Source organism: Aythya marila (assembly GCF_965140915.1).
Source record: "Aythya marila genome assembly, chromosome: Z".
Lineage (NCBI taxonomy): Eukaryota > Metazoa > Chordata > Aves > Anseriformes > Anatidae > Aythya > Aythya marila.
The window spans coordinates 43,862,260-43,881,249 of record NC_139080.1 but is presented as its reverse complement, the minus strand read 5'-3'; the positions used below and the strand labels follow the sequence as shown (position 1 = coordinate 43,881,249).

The window sequence follows — 18,990 nt, the reverse complement described above, 5'->3', positions numbered from 1 at the left end:
TTTCTCTCTGTATACTGCTTCCTGTTTACCAACAGTTTTTTCAGCAACGTGCTGCAAATCAGCATTAGGCAGAAAGCTGTGCTGCATCTTTGACCAAACTTTGCCTTTGCAGGTGTGCAAACACTTAATTTGTAAGTGCCAATCTACATGCACTTCTAAATGGTTACTGAATTCAAAACTTGAAGGCTTTGTGCATGAGTTGCAGTATAAAGTATCTGCTAATATTATTTTATTATGGCAAATCTGGTCCATCTTATATGTCTAAGTTAACTGGAGAGAATGATATCACCACCACCACCCTTCTCTTAGCTCAGACCAGGAAATCCTTTCCCTCAGCATGACACTATGACACTAATCTGCATGGATCTTCTGTACCACAGAAACAGAAGGACTCAGGAAAGGATGGGGAATTACCATGGAGCATAGATGCTTGCAGGGGAGAAGGGCTAATAAACATTCTGCCTTTAGAACATTAACTCTTTTTCTACCTTTTTTCAGAAACCAGCATAGTCTGAAAAACTTCCCAGGATGCCAGTCAGAGAAGTAGGACCTGAAAGAAATGTCATACGTTCAGAGACTGAGCCATATTCAAACTTTGCCTAACTGGTGCAGTTCAAAGATGACCCATTCTTGATGCAGGCTTCTCTGCTTTACTTTTTCTCTTATTTTAGAAGGAAAAGAAATAATTAAGTATCTTGATATGAGGGAGGACAGAATGGTTTTACTTTTGGCCTCTCACAAGAAGTGTGAAAAGTGAATGGAGCTTTCATTCCAGTGTTGGAGTAAAACATAAGTTTGGCCCACAGTCCCAAATTCAAGCCCTTTAGATAAAGTTAAGGGCATATCCAGTTTTCACTGTTGCTGAAATATTTTACTAAAAGATAGCACACCACCTGATTCTGCCATGTTAGATTTGCTGCTCTCTTGCAGCTAATTGTGTAAGGAAGCAAATGGAAATCAGAGAGAAAATATTGTAAGAGCATGACAGAACCCAATTTTCTATATATCACAAACAGTACTATTTACCCTTTTCCTAGCAATTTTTGTCCAGCCTCAGAGCACTATTTACAGTTCCATCAGGCTGCATGACATTGTATGGCTTCCCACGAGGAAAGCTGAATCTTATGTATGCCCATGTTTTGCTTTCTTTGGGCCAGCTGAAGTAAACTTCTCCCTCAGTGGAAGGTTTATTCATTAATCCAATGGTACACACTCAGGTCTTCAAGGCCACTTCGTTACTTGCTCTTATGATTCTATGCATACTACCCCCTTTCCTGGGTTTCACCCTAAGTCAAACACAGAGAAAGTGACATTTTAAAATAACAGCTTTGGTTATCCCCAAAGAGGACCTGGAAAAAGACACAAAGATATCAAGCATGTCAAACAAAGAAGTGAAGAAACATTCATCGTCCTTTGATCAGATTCCTACATCATTTACCAAGAAAGAAAAATCAGCAGGAAAAAGAGCAAATTCCTGATTCTTCCTATATGAACTGAAAAGAAGCTCAGTTTGCCCTCCTCCTCCTCCACCCAGGGACACAGAAGGCATTAGCACTGCTATAGTGCCTGAAAACCCCGCACAATGGGTGAGATGAGCAAAACCATCTTAAAAGCTGAACAAAGCTGGAAAAGAAGTTATTTCCTCTTTCAGATATTTTGTCCTTCAGTGGTTCTTCATCCTTTCCTGGTGAGGCATTTGTTGTTCTGCTTTCTTTCACTGACAAGCTGGTACTCCTCTTTGCTGGGGTGTGCCATCTACAAAGGATTACTCCCCAGATAGCTTTCTCTCCTTGGCCTCTGTTACAGTTTCAGGATCCCAGTGCTTGCTGATAACAAAGGCACTTGTAGCTAACAGTGTATACATGCATACTACACCCAGAAAATTTGTCTTTACTGCAGGGCTATGCCAGACAACTCTGATACAGCCACAGAACAGTCAAAAGATTATTACATTGAAATAGCTTCATACGAAAGCCCTACAAATTCCCAAATAAAGTCACCAAGGGTTTACAAGACAGAATGTGCTTAGGGTTTTTTGGGATCAGGCCCTCAACAACTGCAAAGAAAATACCACTTTTCTTTTGTCTTGTTGCACCTTCAGTGGAAAAAATACTCCTCTGTTTCCATGCTAATGCGGCAGGTTTAATTTTTCAAACTTACAAGACCTACCTACTGTAGACCATACACTATCTCCTCTGCTTACCTGGCTCCTCCATTTTGTATCCTCCGAGCGGTTGAGACTATAAAGTGCATTTTCATTGTATGATAACAACACAACCATCCTGTATGTAAAAGTCATGACGTTTTTACAGCCTGTATGATGTCTCATCATTCTCCAGAATCTGAAAACCTCTCCAAATCCATGAGATGGGTAAGAATAAGACTGTGGCATGCCTCTTGTATTAAGTTTTGCTAAAATAGACAGTGGTGATCCTACTTGGAACTACTCTGCAAATTACACTAAACAATAGCCCAGCAGGATGTGAAAACACTTCAAAACCTCTTTCAATAGCAGTAGGATAGGTGCCTATTCTAATTGTCCTGGTAGAAAACCTAACCTGCCTCATGGTTACAGTGAGAAAAGACATGTCTTGACACTGGGAACAGTAAGATTTCCTGGATCATTTCTCTTGAAAAAAAAAAAAAAAAGTCATATTGTCTTTTCTCTCCTCTTTGATCTGCATGTTATTTTCTTGTAATATGAAAACTAGCAAATCTAGCTAACAGGTCCAGCAGAGAATATGAGAAGTCTTCCATTCACTTCAGCTCTGGATATTGTTATCTATCAGCTGAAATGACATTTTCCTACATTTCAGACAAATAAGAAAGAGTCCTCCTTCTTTGTTAAAATAAGTTTAATGAGGGAGCAAAGTCTCCTCTACACAGCCTCTTGCAAACAGCCTGCCCAACATATTGCCCTGTTAGCAGATCCGAGGCAATCTTATGCTCTGCACATCCCTGTAGCTGCAGACAGCCAGGCACCAGTCATCCAGTCAGAACGCATCCCCTCTGTCCAGCCAGCAATCCAATCACAAGTAGGTAGGGGACATAAAATATGAGCAGTGAGTGCCTCAGTTTCACTAAAGCCAACAGGTAAACAGGTTTGCTTCTTAGCAAAGTTCCTTTCAGACAGCTGTTTAAATAAGAACTCTGTAAATTTTGACAAAACTGTATAAATTCCCTCCCATATATCAATAAAACTTTATTTTAGAGACATAAACTGAACACTATGCAATAATCAAAGAGCAACTACGTGATACATCAGAAGCTAATGAAAAACAAAGACCTGTACTCCTTTAGGGTAACATCAGCTTCCTAAAGGATCTAGTGTGTTAATGAACTGTCAGAGCCCCAGTACCAACAGCAACAGCACACTCAAACATCCACTAAATGGGATCTTTCAAAGCTGTGGCCCATGACGAGGCTGAGGACAAGTTCACTCTCTGCCATTATGCTTTCAGCACCTAAAAGCATCTTGGTTTTGAGTTGATAATTACAGTGTGCTGAGCCAAGCAGCTGTCACTAAGGAACAGGAGCTGCCCAAATGCAGGAAAATGCATAGAAGTTTACTGGTTGATTTATCAGACAATAAAGAACTCAGTTACAGCCTTTTTTTGTTTTGTTTTGGTTTGGTTTGGTTTTTGTTTTTTGTTTTATTTTGTTGTTTGTTTGTTTGTGTTTTGTTTTGTTTTGTTTTTTTTACTTCCATGCATCAAGATGGAGAAGGAAGGGAAAAAAAAAAAAAAAGAAGAAAATAAAAAAGAGGAAAGGGAAGAAGAAAGAGCTTTGAACATTTTGTTCCAGTCAGTTTCCAAGAAAGAGGAAAACACCAGGCGAGATTCAATTGAAGGACGCCCTCCCACAACCCACTGTTGCTGGAGAAGTAGCCACTGGGCAGATACCCGAGACACGTATTTCCCAAAGCACACAGACCCAGCCTTTGCAGAGATGTGAACTCTTGCTGATGGCAGCACACACACATAGCAGGGGAAACAAGAAGAAGTACAGCAGAAATGGCTGAATGAACTTTATTCAGGATCTGACACACTATGTCAGTATAATGAACATGACCTAAGGAAGAGTGTTACACTCATAAGCAGACTGAGTTGGCAACGCTGACCAATTAGTACCAGTTAATTTTGCAATGATAGGTAGTACACGTGTGATATTCTATAAAAGCTGGATACGTGTCACCATAAATCAAACACTCTTTTCCCCCTGTGTTCTTTATTCTTGGAAAGTACTTACAGTTGAATCTTCTGCAATACTTGTATGCTGAAGTGAATGCAAATGTTATTTCCATGGGCCTCTGCTAGAAACAAAAAATGTTCTGGCCAGAAAAGTTATTTTCTCACTTAGCATCTATGTGACTATTGCTTTTTTTTTTTTTTTTTAAAAAAAAAAAAAAAGAAAGAAAAAGAAAAGTCTGTTTTATTTCAACTACCATACACTACAATATTACAGCACAGTTTAAAGAAACTGTAGTCTGCAAAGGAAGAAGATAGGCAAAATGTAGTGTGTGTATTTTTTTTTCCTCCTGTTCCTTCTGAATTTCATGTTCTCTCACAGAGCAGTAAGTACCAGCTGCCTGCATACGCATTTACTTGGAAAATATTTTGAGCTGCAGTAACTGACAAAAATGGCTGCTACATTTGTTCAGCTGTAATGGCAGAATACCCCACATGCTTATCAGTAAAGGAAGTATTAAAAATTACCATCATTTTCACTGTCACTAGTCAAACAGCTGGATTTTTCTCTCTAGTTGCTCAGAACTGGCACTTGCAGCTAAGGAAACAGGTGTTGTCCATCAATATCATGCTGTCTGTACTAAACTAAAAAACTGAGAGGTGTGAGTTACTGTTCAGCCCTATAGATAAGATATCACCAAGGTAGATTAACAGACTAGTTTACAACCACTGTTGATTAACTATTGCCTCTTGCGAGACAACCTCCAGCAGGAGGCTGAATAAGGTTTTGCTTTTAAGAAGGACTTGGTGTTAAGCCAGTTAACTTTGCCTTTTGGTAGTCAAGAATCCACAAAATGGTCCAAATGCAATTTCCAGGATAGTATCTTTCTAGTCTGCCCTTCTGGTCAGAATTTTAGAGAAAAGAGGAATGGTCAGAAGCTAACATGATCAGGTATAAACCACTTCCAAGATTTACTGGGTAGTTTTTCCAGCATTTTCCCATATAAAACTCAGAACTAAATTACAGGAACGTATGGTGTTTACACCATCGCTTCTGTCACATTTATTCTTCCCTTTTAACTCTCTCTTCATTATGAGAATTCAGCCCCATGTTCCAAAAATATAACAAGCTCTAACTGCAAAAATAACCATACTGATTTGCATTTTCCCTTACAGAGAAACTACAGAGAGGCAATATTGTTTACTTCTGAGACCCAGACAGACACAGAGATGGAAAGGTATTTGTCATCAGAACTTCAACAAACAACTCTTATGATGCTCCTTCTGAGTGAATCCCTTCAGCACTGTTTTCCTCATCTAGAAAATAAGGCCAGAATTGTCTAGATGTCTTGTAATATGTCTTTGTTTGTTTGTTCGTTGGCTCTTTTTGTTTGTTTTTTAAGACTAATTGCTTTCTATTTGGGCTGTGTCACAAAGCTATAAAGTGCTTTAAATTCATCAAAGTTCTTATTTGGTGTATTTTGAAAACAATGCTCCAAACTCCTCACTGCTGTCTTAATTTCCAAATCTTAAGAAGAGGCTCTTCATTTGACCTCATTAAAATTTAAGTGTATTAAAACACAGACAAAAATAAGAGCAACTGAAAAAAAAATACATTCAGAAAAAGGGTTTTACAACAGCTCTATTTCCCTTCCACCGTCTTCATTGTTACCTTTAACGCCATGAAATTAATCCTGCTTTCACCCACAAAATGGAAACTGGGAAACTCAGTGGATCATTCTAGATTAACAATCACAAAAAGAAGCTGCTGAAGAAAGCAATTAAAAAACCCACAACACCCTCTAATTAAAAACAAAACAAAAGAAAACCAAAAGAAGAAGAACAACAGAAACAAATGACACACCATGAATGGAAGAAAATATGTGATGTCTGCTGCTCAGTTAACTGCCCTAATTCTTTGCTTACTCCAGTCTGTATGTCGTTAGTTTAGTCTTTTATGTGCTATCCCACATAAAAATAAACAGGCCTTCAGGGATTAACATACCACAACCAGCACTTCAAAACTACTTGCTGCAGCTTCCTTTCCACACCTTCATAAATGCAAACAAATCAAGATTTCTGAACAGGAGCTACTGAAATGATTTTCCTTCATATTGTGCCAAACAGGCATCAGAAATGCCAGTTGTTGTGTAAATCAGGGAAAATGGCAAGTTGCATCTTAATAAAGGTTATTATAGCTAAGCATCCAAATACTGTCATTGGGGAAAAAAAAAAAAAAAAAATCAGAGCATTTTAAAAAGTATTTTTGCTTATAATTAGCCCAGTTGTAAGTTAGTCGCAGTAGCTGGGGACAAGTGGTTAGAGAACCTGCATTATCCCTGCTATTGCACGAAGTACTGTGATTTCACATATGGGCCATGGTGAAAGCTGTAGTTAAGAACAGCCATAATGACTTCTGCTTCAGTACACAGTTTTTAGTTCAAGCCCAGCTCTACAGGACTCCTATAGAACTTGCTCAAATCACTGACAGGCTTGCCACTGCCATCAAAGGGAACCTGAAGCATGCACTCTCACAGAAAATAGGTACATCTTGCCTCAGAAACACCATCCTTCTAATTGGACAGGTATGAACATGAATGTAAAGACAGTACATACACAACAAATTTGCTGCATGATGCAGCTTCCACCCAGTAATTTGTATCTTCATATACAGTAGAGAGGAGGATCATTCACATCATGGAGTTTATTGTCTCCAGTGACAAGTGCAAGCCTCTCATGAGCCCAACTCAGAAACTAAGTATGGGCAGAGTGAAGCATAAACTCCCCCCCGTAAAAAAAAAAAAAAAAAAAAAAAAAAAAAAAAAAAAAGGAAGATGACTAGACTGCTCTAACTCAAAAGAAATGGAATCTCCAGACCTCAGCTGATTAGTAGTCCTAATCAAATTTCCTTCCCTTTTTGCACTTAGGCATTTTAGGCTCTGTTAATTTAGATTTGTTCACCCTGAACAGCCTGTTACAGCTGCTCAGGGACAAGCCAAACATCTGCCCTGCAAAGAGTTCTCTCAGAGATTTCTTATGACATTTTGATAAAATGCTATTCCTAGAGCAAGAGTTTGTCCATATCTAAACCAATGTCACTTGTTTCCATACAGTGATTCTTTTCTGTTACTCTAGACAATCTTATTTGGGATATGCTCAGAAAAAAACAACCTTTTGCTGGCTTATTTATCACTACTTCTTAGTGACTCAGCTTTATTTTGATGCTATGTATGGCACAACTGCCAGCCTGTTGGAAATATTTCTACATCCCATTTGGTTAGTGATCCTACAATTTCAAAAGCTTGTGATCTTGTATGTAAGTTTGCAGATGTAGTTTCCTCACCCTCCCCTGCTATAGCATGACAATGCATGCCAGAACACAGGCTCTGGCACAGACTTCGGAGACGGATGTGGAAAGGTTACACAATTTTGCAATAAATTCATTATGATCAAGCAGCACCAGTTAAAGCAATCACTGTCCTGGCCAAAGAAATAAATATGGAAAAAAGAAAAAAAGAAGAAAAAAAAAAAAAAGTCTTCGCTTTTCTGATGTCCTGTTGCATCAAAGCACAGGTTGCAACAAGCAGAGAAAGTGTAATGTGCTTCAACGTCTTTGTCAGTTGCTATGGTACAGTTTCTTATGGAAAATTCCTTGTTCTGCGTGATGTTTTTCCTGCCTCATTTGGGATGGCAGAACCGTTCCTTGTGTCACCTGAGAAACCGGGCTGTCAGTTTCCACCTATTGGTGAGAAAGAAACTCATCAACAGCAGAACTCAATGGAAAATTCCTCGGGCAGACGTGTCTGCGCTGGAGGCCAACATTACACTGGGGAGGACAGGTCAGGAGCCGAGGGGGCCGTGCTGCCACACAGGAGATCTGGCTTCCACTTCAGGGTTGGCCACAGATTTCCTGCATGAGCTGGAGCAAGGCATTAAACCTCTGGGACTACCCACTTTCTGGTCTGTGCACAGGGGCCCCAGGTCTGCAGCCAGCCCACAGACCAACCAACTAGAGCCAGGGTATGGGAGCCTCAGCCCAAAAGCTCTTCAGACAGGGATTATTTGAGGCGGTGGAGTCCCACAGTGCTTTGCACAATGAGGTCTTGTTTGGGCCTCAGAGCTCTAAAGTAATGCATGTAAATAATAACAGATAATTGCATTGTTCTCTGCTTTTAAGGAAAAATAGCAATACAAGCAAGGTGGGAAAACTCCGGTGTTGTTGTATATAGCCGAGCACAAAAAAAACATTTGGCTTTTAGATGAGATCTGCAATCTATTTTCTGCATAGATTGTATGAAAAATTGCCAGAAACACAGTATAAAAATGGTATTATAGCATCACACTGGTGATACAAAGCAATCAGGAACAGGGTTTTTCCACTAGGGGAATTTCTTTTATAGATTAATTGGAAGTAAGCCGATTTTAATGTGATATTTTTCCTGCTGGAATGTTTCTCCTTCCAATCAAAAAATAATTAAATTCCACCACTTTTGATTCATGACAAAACCACAGCATGGTTAAAATAAAGAGTGCTAACATTTTAATGCGTTGGATACCTGCCGTACTCCAGAACACCAAAATTCCCCTGGGCTCCCTATGGTGATAAGAAGAGCTTTTGACCCCGCTGAGGAAATGGGTTTTGGAAAAAAAAATAAAAAAATGTGTAAGTGCTTGAAAAGAGACTCCTTCACTAACTTCTGTCATGAGAATGAAGAGCATTCAAGATGTGACAATGCAATTGCACTCTATGGGACAAATTTTCTGTTGGCGCCAATATTTAAAGCTCCATTGACTTCAGTGGAGTTTCACCTTTTAATCCAAAAAGGTTCAGACTGGTCTTTCAGGTACGTACAATCATTTTTCTCTTTTAGAGTCCTTCCCTCTCCCACATGATTTCAACATGAGAATTAATGGATACACATGTAAGAACGAAATATACATGCTAAATATTAATTGCATACAAGTCAGAACATGCAAAATTTTGATTCCCACAGCACTGACTTCAGCATAAAGCAAATCAAAAAATTTCACTGAAAAATTTTAAATGGCATAAAATAAAGTTTCAAAGACTTGGCAACAGGAAAATAATGATTTTGAATTACATTTATGGCTTTCTAAAATAATCAAATTCAACAATGAAAGTGAAAAAAGGTTTATTTTGCCACAAAAGAGATCAAAAAAGCTTAAAAACAATCTTGAAATATTTGCCCAAATAAACTTTGTATTGTAATATGTCAAATTATTTCAATTTTATTGTTGGATCACGGCTTTCCTATTTCAAATTTTCAGCTTGAAACAAAACTGAATCAAGTGCCCTTAGCTTTAACTTTCATTCTGATTTTAAAGTAGAAAGTAATTTTGAAATGCTGAAATCTCACATGGGAGGAAAATTCTATTTTTGAACAGCTTTACCTCTGTACATTTAAAACCTCAGCTATTACCATGCTTTAGTATGGAGCTTTGGAGTAAATGGAGATATACCAAAGATGGAATAATTCAATAAGGGTTGGATTATTCTGTTTGTACAGCATAGAAGTGGTTCTTCTATATAATCTTCCTCTCTGATTCTGCATTATGGTGGAGGAACCAGTCATTCAGGCTATCACTGGACAAAGAACTGTATGCCAATCTTATATGGCATATCTATGCAGGATGTCAGTTCATCAGCTCATTGCTCCACTGATTTATTTTTTTTCCTATTTCTTATCCAGAATTTATCAACTTTCACTTCCAAGAAACTTGTAGGCAAGAAAATCATGGACAAGTGGAAACAATGTGGAGAATAGAAGTCAAAACTAAGCTTTAAGCATGGCAAAGATATATGCAAGTTCTAATGAATATACAGAATTTTGAGCCAGAACCCAAGATTTGAATACAGGTGACTTTTGATAAACTTTACATCCTGATCTCAATGCTATGACATAAAAGTCATAGCTCAGAAAATCTCTCCAAGGCTGAACAAAATGATAGTCATTAAAGAAAAATTCTGCAATTTAATTCCTATGGTACTGCAAATAGTTGTCAATTTACAAGTATTTGAGAAGAGCAAAAGCTTTGCATGCAGAAGTCATTTTTGTGCTAGAACCCATCATCAGAACTATAATAGACAACCTCATCAGTGAGGTAGGTGCTTTTACATGATTATTCATAACACAGAGAGAACCTGCAGAACTGCTTCTATAGTTTTCCACAACCAATGCAAGTCATGATATCTTTTAAATATCCATTTAATTCAATAGTCACAAGTACTGTTCTTACATTTGTTTTCCAACATTTCTCCTTGTATCTCCAACAACAGAAATAGCAGCTGTGGGCTAAGAGGTGGAGGGGGGGGGTTGAGGGGTGGGGAACAGGAAATGAGCAGAGAAATAACCAGTGACCCAGAAGAGCTTTTTGTTCTTCAACTATCTTGTACTCTATTGATCCTTTCTTGCTCCCTAGAGACCAGAGACATTTTATAATTATGACCATAATTAAATGCCATCAGGGATTTGAGAGGACTTCCCTCCTGAACATCCATAAATGCAATAAACATCAGTTTAAAAGCTATGAAACCAAATCAACGAAGAATAAAGCTGCAGATACAAGGCCCTGCCATGCTGACCTCCAGTTCTCCTGACTGAGGCCAGAGCTGAGCCTCCACAGGAGCAAAGATAAAATTCCCTTCCCCAAATGACTCAGATATTCAGTTGCCTGTTTGGATGAAATGCAATAAAGAGGAGAAGGTGGATTAACAGATTAGCCTAGTGAAAGGCAATTAAAAAGATCCTTAATCAAACATGACTGCTTCTATCAAGTTGGGTATCAAAAGCAAAGCCTACTTTTGCCCAAATCATTCTGTTCCCTGAATCCAAATCCTGCAGTCACACTGTCAAGGAAGGCAAAACCTACATAGTGACTTTAATTCCTTGAACTTTGGAAAAGTATAGCTGCAAGATACTGCCTTAATTGGCATAATTGACCAACAGGCCTACCCTTTTTTCATTCTTATCTTTTATTTCCTTTACCTTCCCCCATCCTCTCCTTCCTTCTCTTTGTCTCAAAGATTTGTACTCATCATTGTCTCACAAGGTACCACTTCTTATCTGAGCCCTTTCTGATAATTGCTTAGATACATGCAAGTTGTGGGCTTTCATACTTTCCGTGCATTTTCCCTATTGTCTGAGCATGATTTATCTGTTTCATCTTTGTGATGTTGGTCCAGTTTTGTCCAGTCTAATGAGTTTTACTAGTAACTGTGTCTAGGAGTTTATGACGACAACTGCCGTAAGTAGAACATTGGTCATCCTTAACAATGTTCTTGTTGGCGAGAACAACACCTACAGATGAAAATATTTTCTCCATGTTTACAACATGAGAGGTATGTCCTGTAGCAAAGTCTGGGCGCGCACAGTGAATTGTCTGCATATGGAGAAGCTGTCTATATAAGGTAACAAGGAAAACATTGAAGTCTACAATGCACTTCTTTTGTTCTATAATCTTGCTGTATGAATATGATGTTAAGGGACTGATTTAAGGGATGATAAGTGTATTTATATTCTTCCTTTTTTTGTTTGTGGGTACAGCATGAATTTTGAAAGCCTTTACACTGTTTTTTTCCCTGACAGCTTGCTCCACCACATTTCATTGGGTTGGAAAGGAGAGAAGAGGGTTTTTTCTTCTATGCATCAAGCCATCATCCACAGATCAGACTGAGATCTAGTCTCAGAGTGTGATTTACATTCACACAGAGTGCACAACTTAAACAACAATGCACATCAAGAACCTCAGTAATTCAAGTGTATCAGGACACAGAACTGCTTAGCTTGCACAGTACTGAACACCTTTTTAATTTGTTTAAAAGCAACGTGAGGCCTATTTCCAAATAAGCTCTTGTCAGAAACAATGGGATTTGTTGCAAATTTGGTTAGATAAAGCTTGTTCCATTACTGAATCTGAGATACAAAGAAAACAGTGCTCACTTGTCTTGACTCAAATGTGTTCAAATAGGCTTTTATCCCTGGATTTCTTAGCCTGATTACCCAGAGTGTTTACCTGCCATGCAAAGATCCAAGTTCAGCTCAGCACTGCTACAGCTTCTGAGAATCTGCCAGCACAAAGCAGTGCAGGGAATGAGGGACAGCTCATGACTTGCAGCCACAGAGGGTTTCTACCAGAGCTCGTAAATTAATATTCCCTTTTCTTATTACAAGAGCCTGAAGATCTAAAAAAGATTTAAACCCAGAATTGTTATCTTTCCTTAGACTGAATTTCCATTTAAAAATTTGCCTCTTTTTCTTAAAAAACAAAACAAAATAAAACAAAACAAAACAAAAAACTTCTAACATCAAGGTGTGTTTCTCTAAGCAGTTTTGTTATTGTTTCCCAGAATTTCTCTGTCTTTCTCAGAGGACCACCTGAAAAAGACCTCAGTAAGACAAGAGAAATCCAAGGGACAATTCTGACACACGTTTTCTGCAGAGTGTTGAGGTACATTTTTACCACAGGACAGACACTAATCTCTCAGTTACCCAAACGTCTCTCAGCACAGCCTTTGGTTGCAGTCACAGAAGAATACAAGTTTAAAGAAACAGGTCTTGAGATGGTTTAGCTAACAGTGTGGGTTTTGACATATATGCTTCTATACAGTATGGTATACCCATAAACAAAGGTCAGATAGATCATAACAAAATGTTTCTTGAAAACTTTTATGGACATTTGGATGGAATGACTGGTTTGATGAGGCCAAGAATTCACTGTGGGTGGGCAGAGCCATTTATATATGATGAAAAATAAATATTGCATGCTCAGGCGGAGTCCATCCCTAGACCAGACCAAAACAAATAAAAGTCAAAGTTTTCTCTGTACTCTTTCTCTCCATTATTAAGAAAAACACCCGTAGCTTTTCTGTGCCTTTTCCATAGAAAATGTTGTAAATATTTCTTTGTGTATATTCCATCAACAAATAAAAAGCTGCAAAGTTGAGACAGCAAAGCTCTCTTCTGCAAGAGCAGTGAACACCTGTATGCTTTGTTCTGTCTTGAAACCATTCTATCTTGCAGTCAGGAAAATTTACCTGAAAATTTATCTTACAGAAATGTATAGGCTCTCCTACATATAATAATATATAATAATTTTTTTTTTTTTTCATTGACACACTACAGGTTGTTTAATGTTGCTGTTCACAACAGTCCTGTTTCACAGTAATCAATGGACTGGAAAGACTTCCATTGATTTCAATGGAAAATCAATTCTTGATTGGGCCTCTCGAGAAAAGCTATCACTGAAAAAAAAAAAAAAAGAAAAAGAAAAAAAAAAAGCTGAAACTTTTTTCTTCTTTCTCATTTCTGAAAGACATCATTTTGCACCGCATTTATACCTCAGCATGGTACCATTTCAGAGTTCTGTAAAATGTTCCCTTCAAAAGGCAAATAAAATGTAGCTTTAAAATGCAATACAACATTGTAATAAAACTGCAAAACCAAATCTCGGACAATTCCAGTGAGGAAACATGCAAAATCAGAATATGTAGTGGAACAGACTTCGTGAGTTGGGAAAGAGCCACCTTGCAGCAAGGTAAGGATTCTTGGCAATAGCAGAATTCAGATTAACTTTCCGAAGGGTTCACTATACCTGCAAAGAAAGCAAAGCCTGGAAAAAAGCTTCTGGAGAGGACTCCAGAAGCAAAAGTTAAGAGAAAAAGAAAATACATTCTTCAAGCAGGCACACATGAATTTGAGGCCTCAGTCTGTGCTCCTATAGCACGTCTCCAGGGTGAGTGCTGTGATTTACTGTCTGAGGCCATGTCTTGCTGAAAAAGTGCACCAAATGTCTCCTCCCAGGGTGAAGCACAAGACTGAAAGGATTCTGCAGACATGTCTGAGTTCAGCAAAGAGCATTTCAGCATCCCTGCTGATGCCTGCTGGGGCTGCCAGTGGCAGCTGAAGAGGTCCAGCTCATGAATCCTGTGGTGGCTGGAGAATTGAGGCAGCTTGAAATTGAAGACAGCTTATACATGGGCTGGAGGCACTGAAAGATGGTGAACCTACTTCTCAGCTGCAGAGGGGTGGGCACCTGGCAGCAGTCACTTCTCCAGGCACCACTGCTATTTCTGGCAAATTGCAGGAGTTTTTGGCCACTGAGGAAGTCAGAGGCCAGCACTGGCCACTGCCATCAGCACCTGTCACGCTGCAACAGCAAGGATGTCAGCAAGCAACCTGCACCTTTTAACTGCTTCTGATCCCTCTTCTCTGCTCACCCAGTCCAGAGGTTTTTGGCCACAGGAAGACAGTGTGTTGAGCTGGTGGTATGTTGATGATGTCTGTGAAGCTGCCTACCACTGCTATACCACTACAGGGAACCACACAGGGAGTATCTACTGGTTTACTCAGAGCTAGCATTTAAAGAGGAAATCAATCTTTGTATTGCAAAGCTTAAGACAAACTCCTGGTGTTGGAAGATCTGGAAGAAACACACTGCTTAAAGATTATTAGACACCTATTTGATGAAGGGTTTCTAATCTATGCAGAACCAGCCACGTACGGGCTCCAGAGCATTACTACTGAGATCCACTGTAGCAATATGTCCATTCCCAAACTGTGCAGATACAGTAGGCAAAATAAGGTGAGAATTTGCCATCAACATAGACATCATGATAGCACAACTTATTTGGCTGCCAGCTAAAGATAAAACGCCTTTCTGCACTGCTGGTGACACATGTGAGCTTCAAAGACCCAAGCACCACAAGCACATTACAAAACTGACAGTCCTGGAGGGAACAGCCCTGTCTAACCGGGTACTTCCATTTTTAAATCAGAGGATGAAAGACTGAGTCCATAAGCTTTTGCCTTGCATTTTACCACCCAAGAAGGAGCTTTTCAAGTTTTCCCACATGGTGTTGGTCAATGCATTTCTGTCTGGAGGCAATCCTATTGCTATTCCAGTCTCAACAGCCTCTTGAGTGGAGACTGCAAATACAGCAAAGCAGTTGCTTTTCTTCTGATGAGAATAAAACAGGGACAAGACAAATCATGTCCTCCTGCACAGGCAGTCAGAGCAAATCAGTCATGTATTGTTATTTCTTTGCCAAAGGCTGAGACTGATGTTCTTTTGTTTCTTTTCCATTTGTTTCACCCTTTTTCTGTTCCTCCCTACTTTGTGTGAGACATGTTCCCCTCGATGGGTATTGTTTTCAGTTTGTTTTTTTGTTTGTTTGTTTGTTTGTTTTTTGTTTGTTTTTTTTTGTTTTGTTTTGTTTTGGTTAAGGCAGCCACAGGCCTTCAAGCTGTGGGCAAATAAATAAATAAATAAATAAATGAGAGAACGTCCTTGAAAGACAGCCTAAGAAACCAAATCTAAACAGATCATAAGCAACATTCAGAAATACGAGAAGCTGCGTGAGAATGGTTTCATCACAGAAATATACTAACTGGAACCATGGCTCAAAAAAGATATTTGTAATGGCAGTTCAAAATTATGTCAGATCTGTATTTTCCTCAAAATGATACAAATTGGAGGTTATTTGAATTTAGATTTAGCTTCTAACTATCCAGTCCTGAGCACAAATAACCATACGATAGAGTGTCCAATTTTCCATTCTTTCTCTACAGTGCTGTGGGAAACAAACCAAGGTAGGGGGAAGGAAGAGGAGGAGGAAGTGCCTTCATGAAGAGAGCTTTCCATCACCTTAACTCTGGCTCTAATCCTTGGATACAACTGAATGCTGCTCAAGGGATTCTCTTGGAGACTGAAAGCCTTTTCCCGCACCCTGTGACCTATACTATCACTGACTTAAACAGAGTCTCCAACAAACAAATTTCAGAGGTATTAAGGTGTAGAAAGAAGAGTCAGTCATTTACTGGAATTGTCCAAAGTACTAAGCTGATTAAGAATCTGATTCCTACTGACTAGACTTTAGGTTTCCAATCTGTTCAAGGGTTTTTCAGAAAACCAGTAAATCGTTGACTTGAATACTTTAGCACCTGAATACCTTTGAGATTCTCATTTCATGTGCCAAGCTGACATCTGAGAATGGAACTTGGATTTCCATAATGCATAAATTAAAAAATAAAATTAAATCCCTAGAGATAAGATTGGCTTTACAGAGATACACTGAAATTTAGAGAAACAGTCAATAATTGGTATGCACATACCATGTATTTTTTCTAAATGCAAACAATACTCCCATGCAATATGTTTTTAATTAACATGTTTCTGTTTAATTGCCCCCAAAAGCTAATGCACAAGTTGTTAGCTAAAGGTATTGCACAACTTTTCATCAATAGAACTTTAACTATTTCAGACCTCATTGCAGGGTCTTGACTTCAGTCACTTGACACTTTTTCCCTTGCAGGGGTCTTATACTTCAATCATGGTGATTCCCCAGCAATGTGCAAATAATAGTGATTAATTATTGTGGGCATTGATGGGCTAAAGATAAGACATAGCAAGTGTTCACCCTGTATCAGATCTGTATGCTTCTTGCCTTAAGTGATATACTGGCCTTCAAAGAGTGATAAACCTGTCCTCTGTGGAATGGCCTGCTCAGCTACCTGGTCAGCTGCTGAGAAATTCATACCAACCCTCACAGCGTAGGAACTGCTGTGCCCAAGAGTTGCCTTCACCCCTCAGTTACAGCCCCGGTAAGCAGAGGACCCTTCTACATCTTTGACAGAGAGAAGCTGGTACTGAGAGGCCCTATTGTTTCTGTCCAGCAAACCCAAATAAAGCTGGCTTAAGGGAAAGGGGAAAGGGAGGGTTCTGAAGATGACCATGAAGATACATTTTAGCCATTGGGTTTTTATTTGTGCTAATTAATGACAGAAGCATGTTCCTAGACTTGCCTACCTGTGTAATCATATTTTTTAAATGTCAGAAAATGGTGAGCTCAGGTATTCTACCATATAGATTATATGTCCAAGATAAAGCAGGTATATTAACAACTCTTGGTGGGAAAAAAAAAAAAATTAAAAAAAAAGGAAAAAAAAAGTCTTATATTTTTTCCCCAACTGCTGTTGTGAAAAATGAGAAGCCTATTGAAAGGTTTAATTAAAATATTAATGCTGGAAGACTGATTTGAAGAATATTACAGAATATTTCAGACTATCAACAAAGTGTTTTTATCTCTGACAACATTTTAAAAGGCTGCTACATTTCCTTTGTTGCTGACCAACACTATGCCATAACACAAGTGAAGCTAACCTTGAGACAATGAGATGCTCCCCAGCAACTCCCTGTCAAAAACAAGCTGAACATACTCACTCATACAAACTTTGATGTTACTTTTGTTGGGAGAGTTTTCTCAAGACAGAATGTCAATGAAGCTGCACAGACATCAGACTAAGATAGTCTGGGAGATCAGCAACCCCATAGCAGCTAGTGAGCCCTCCTTCTTGTAATGGGACAGGAGTACAGCTTTCCATCTCCCAGCTGCATGGATCCACTACTAATGGGAAGATCGACCACCATGGGGAAAACACCTCTAGTACTGAATCTGTTAACCATGATGTAGTAAAGAGAGGGACAGAGCAGGTGAAGCTCTTGCTGGGCACAGAGCCTGCTATGCAAGCCAGTACACCCTCATGCATACACAGAAACATGTAAAATAGAGGGTAAGCACATATTCAGAGGAGCCAGCTGGCCCTTCTGCAGTTCTGGTGGGTATGAGAAAATAATCTTTGAGTGAATAGTTAGCTCAGGGCTAACTACATTTTACACACTCATGATTTTCAATAATGATGCAACTACTTGGTGATGACCTCTAGAAAATAAAAGTAGGATTTATGATATTGTTTTGGCTACAAAGTTATTTGATTTAGTTCTGATTTTCTCTTACTTCAGTATTTATCAGAGCTAAGATTTATACATATTTATATATTTTTATTTCTCATTTTATTTTATTTATTCTGATTTTATTCTTATTTGTACTATCTTGCTTCCCTGTTATCTGTATTTCTTATTTAGCCAAAGCTCTCACTGACACAAGGAATAAATCAAAGGCCTAATCCTGCTCCCATGCTTAGGCTCATGATAAAGAGGTTTTCACAATGGATTACTTTTTTCCCATTAAGCTTAATTATAAGTACTACCCATTTTAAGCTCTGTAATATTTCTTTTTCTTTTTCTTTTTCTTTTTCTTTTTCTTTTTCTTTTTCTTTTTCTTTTTCTTTTTCTTTTTCTTTTTCTTTTTCTTTTTCTTTTTCTTTTTCTTTTTCTTTTTCTTTTTCTCTTTCTCTTTCTTTTTCTTTTTCTCTTTCTTTTTCTTTTTCCCTCCCATTATGCATTTACATACATATGCAGGTTTCTGCATATAAAAAGAACATACCTAGACCTTACTATGCAGCACAGAGTCTGAAAGGCATAATTAAATCATTACAATATAAATGGTGCTATCTGTCATCTATGTATTATATATATATTAGTATATATATAACTGATTAAGCTACATATTTTGGTGCCAAAGTAGTGTATGTATTTCTAATGCTCTTGTATTGTCAAATGACAAACTGAAGGTAGCAATGCTACCTACTAAAAAAGTTCTGTCTGGTTTTTTTTTGTTGCTTTTTTTTTTCATCTTGACTATTACCCTAATTACAGAGAATGTTTATCTACGTGTTTAATTTCACTTTATCTTTCATAATGTCCTCAAGTGTGCATTTAACATTAAGGCTGTGGTGGGGCTTGATGCTGAAAGTGAATTTCAGTGCTCTGCTGGAGAACAGCATGCTAAACTGAAGTTAACCTGACAAATTTACGCAACAACTCTCTGGACAAAAACACACTCTTCCTGAATGTTGACACCTGGCACTTTACTAAGAGTGCATGT

The 18,990-nt window shown here is 38.5% G+C and overlaps 1 protein-coding gene across 2 annotated transcripts in view; it reads right to left on the bottom strand.

The window, feature by feature from the left end:
* Positions 1-18,990, bottom strand: part of NTRK2 (neurotrophic receptor tyrosine kinase 2) — a 200,128-nt gene that overhangs the window by 55,943 nt on the left and 125,195 nt on the right. The window lies entirely within an intron of this gene.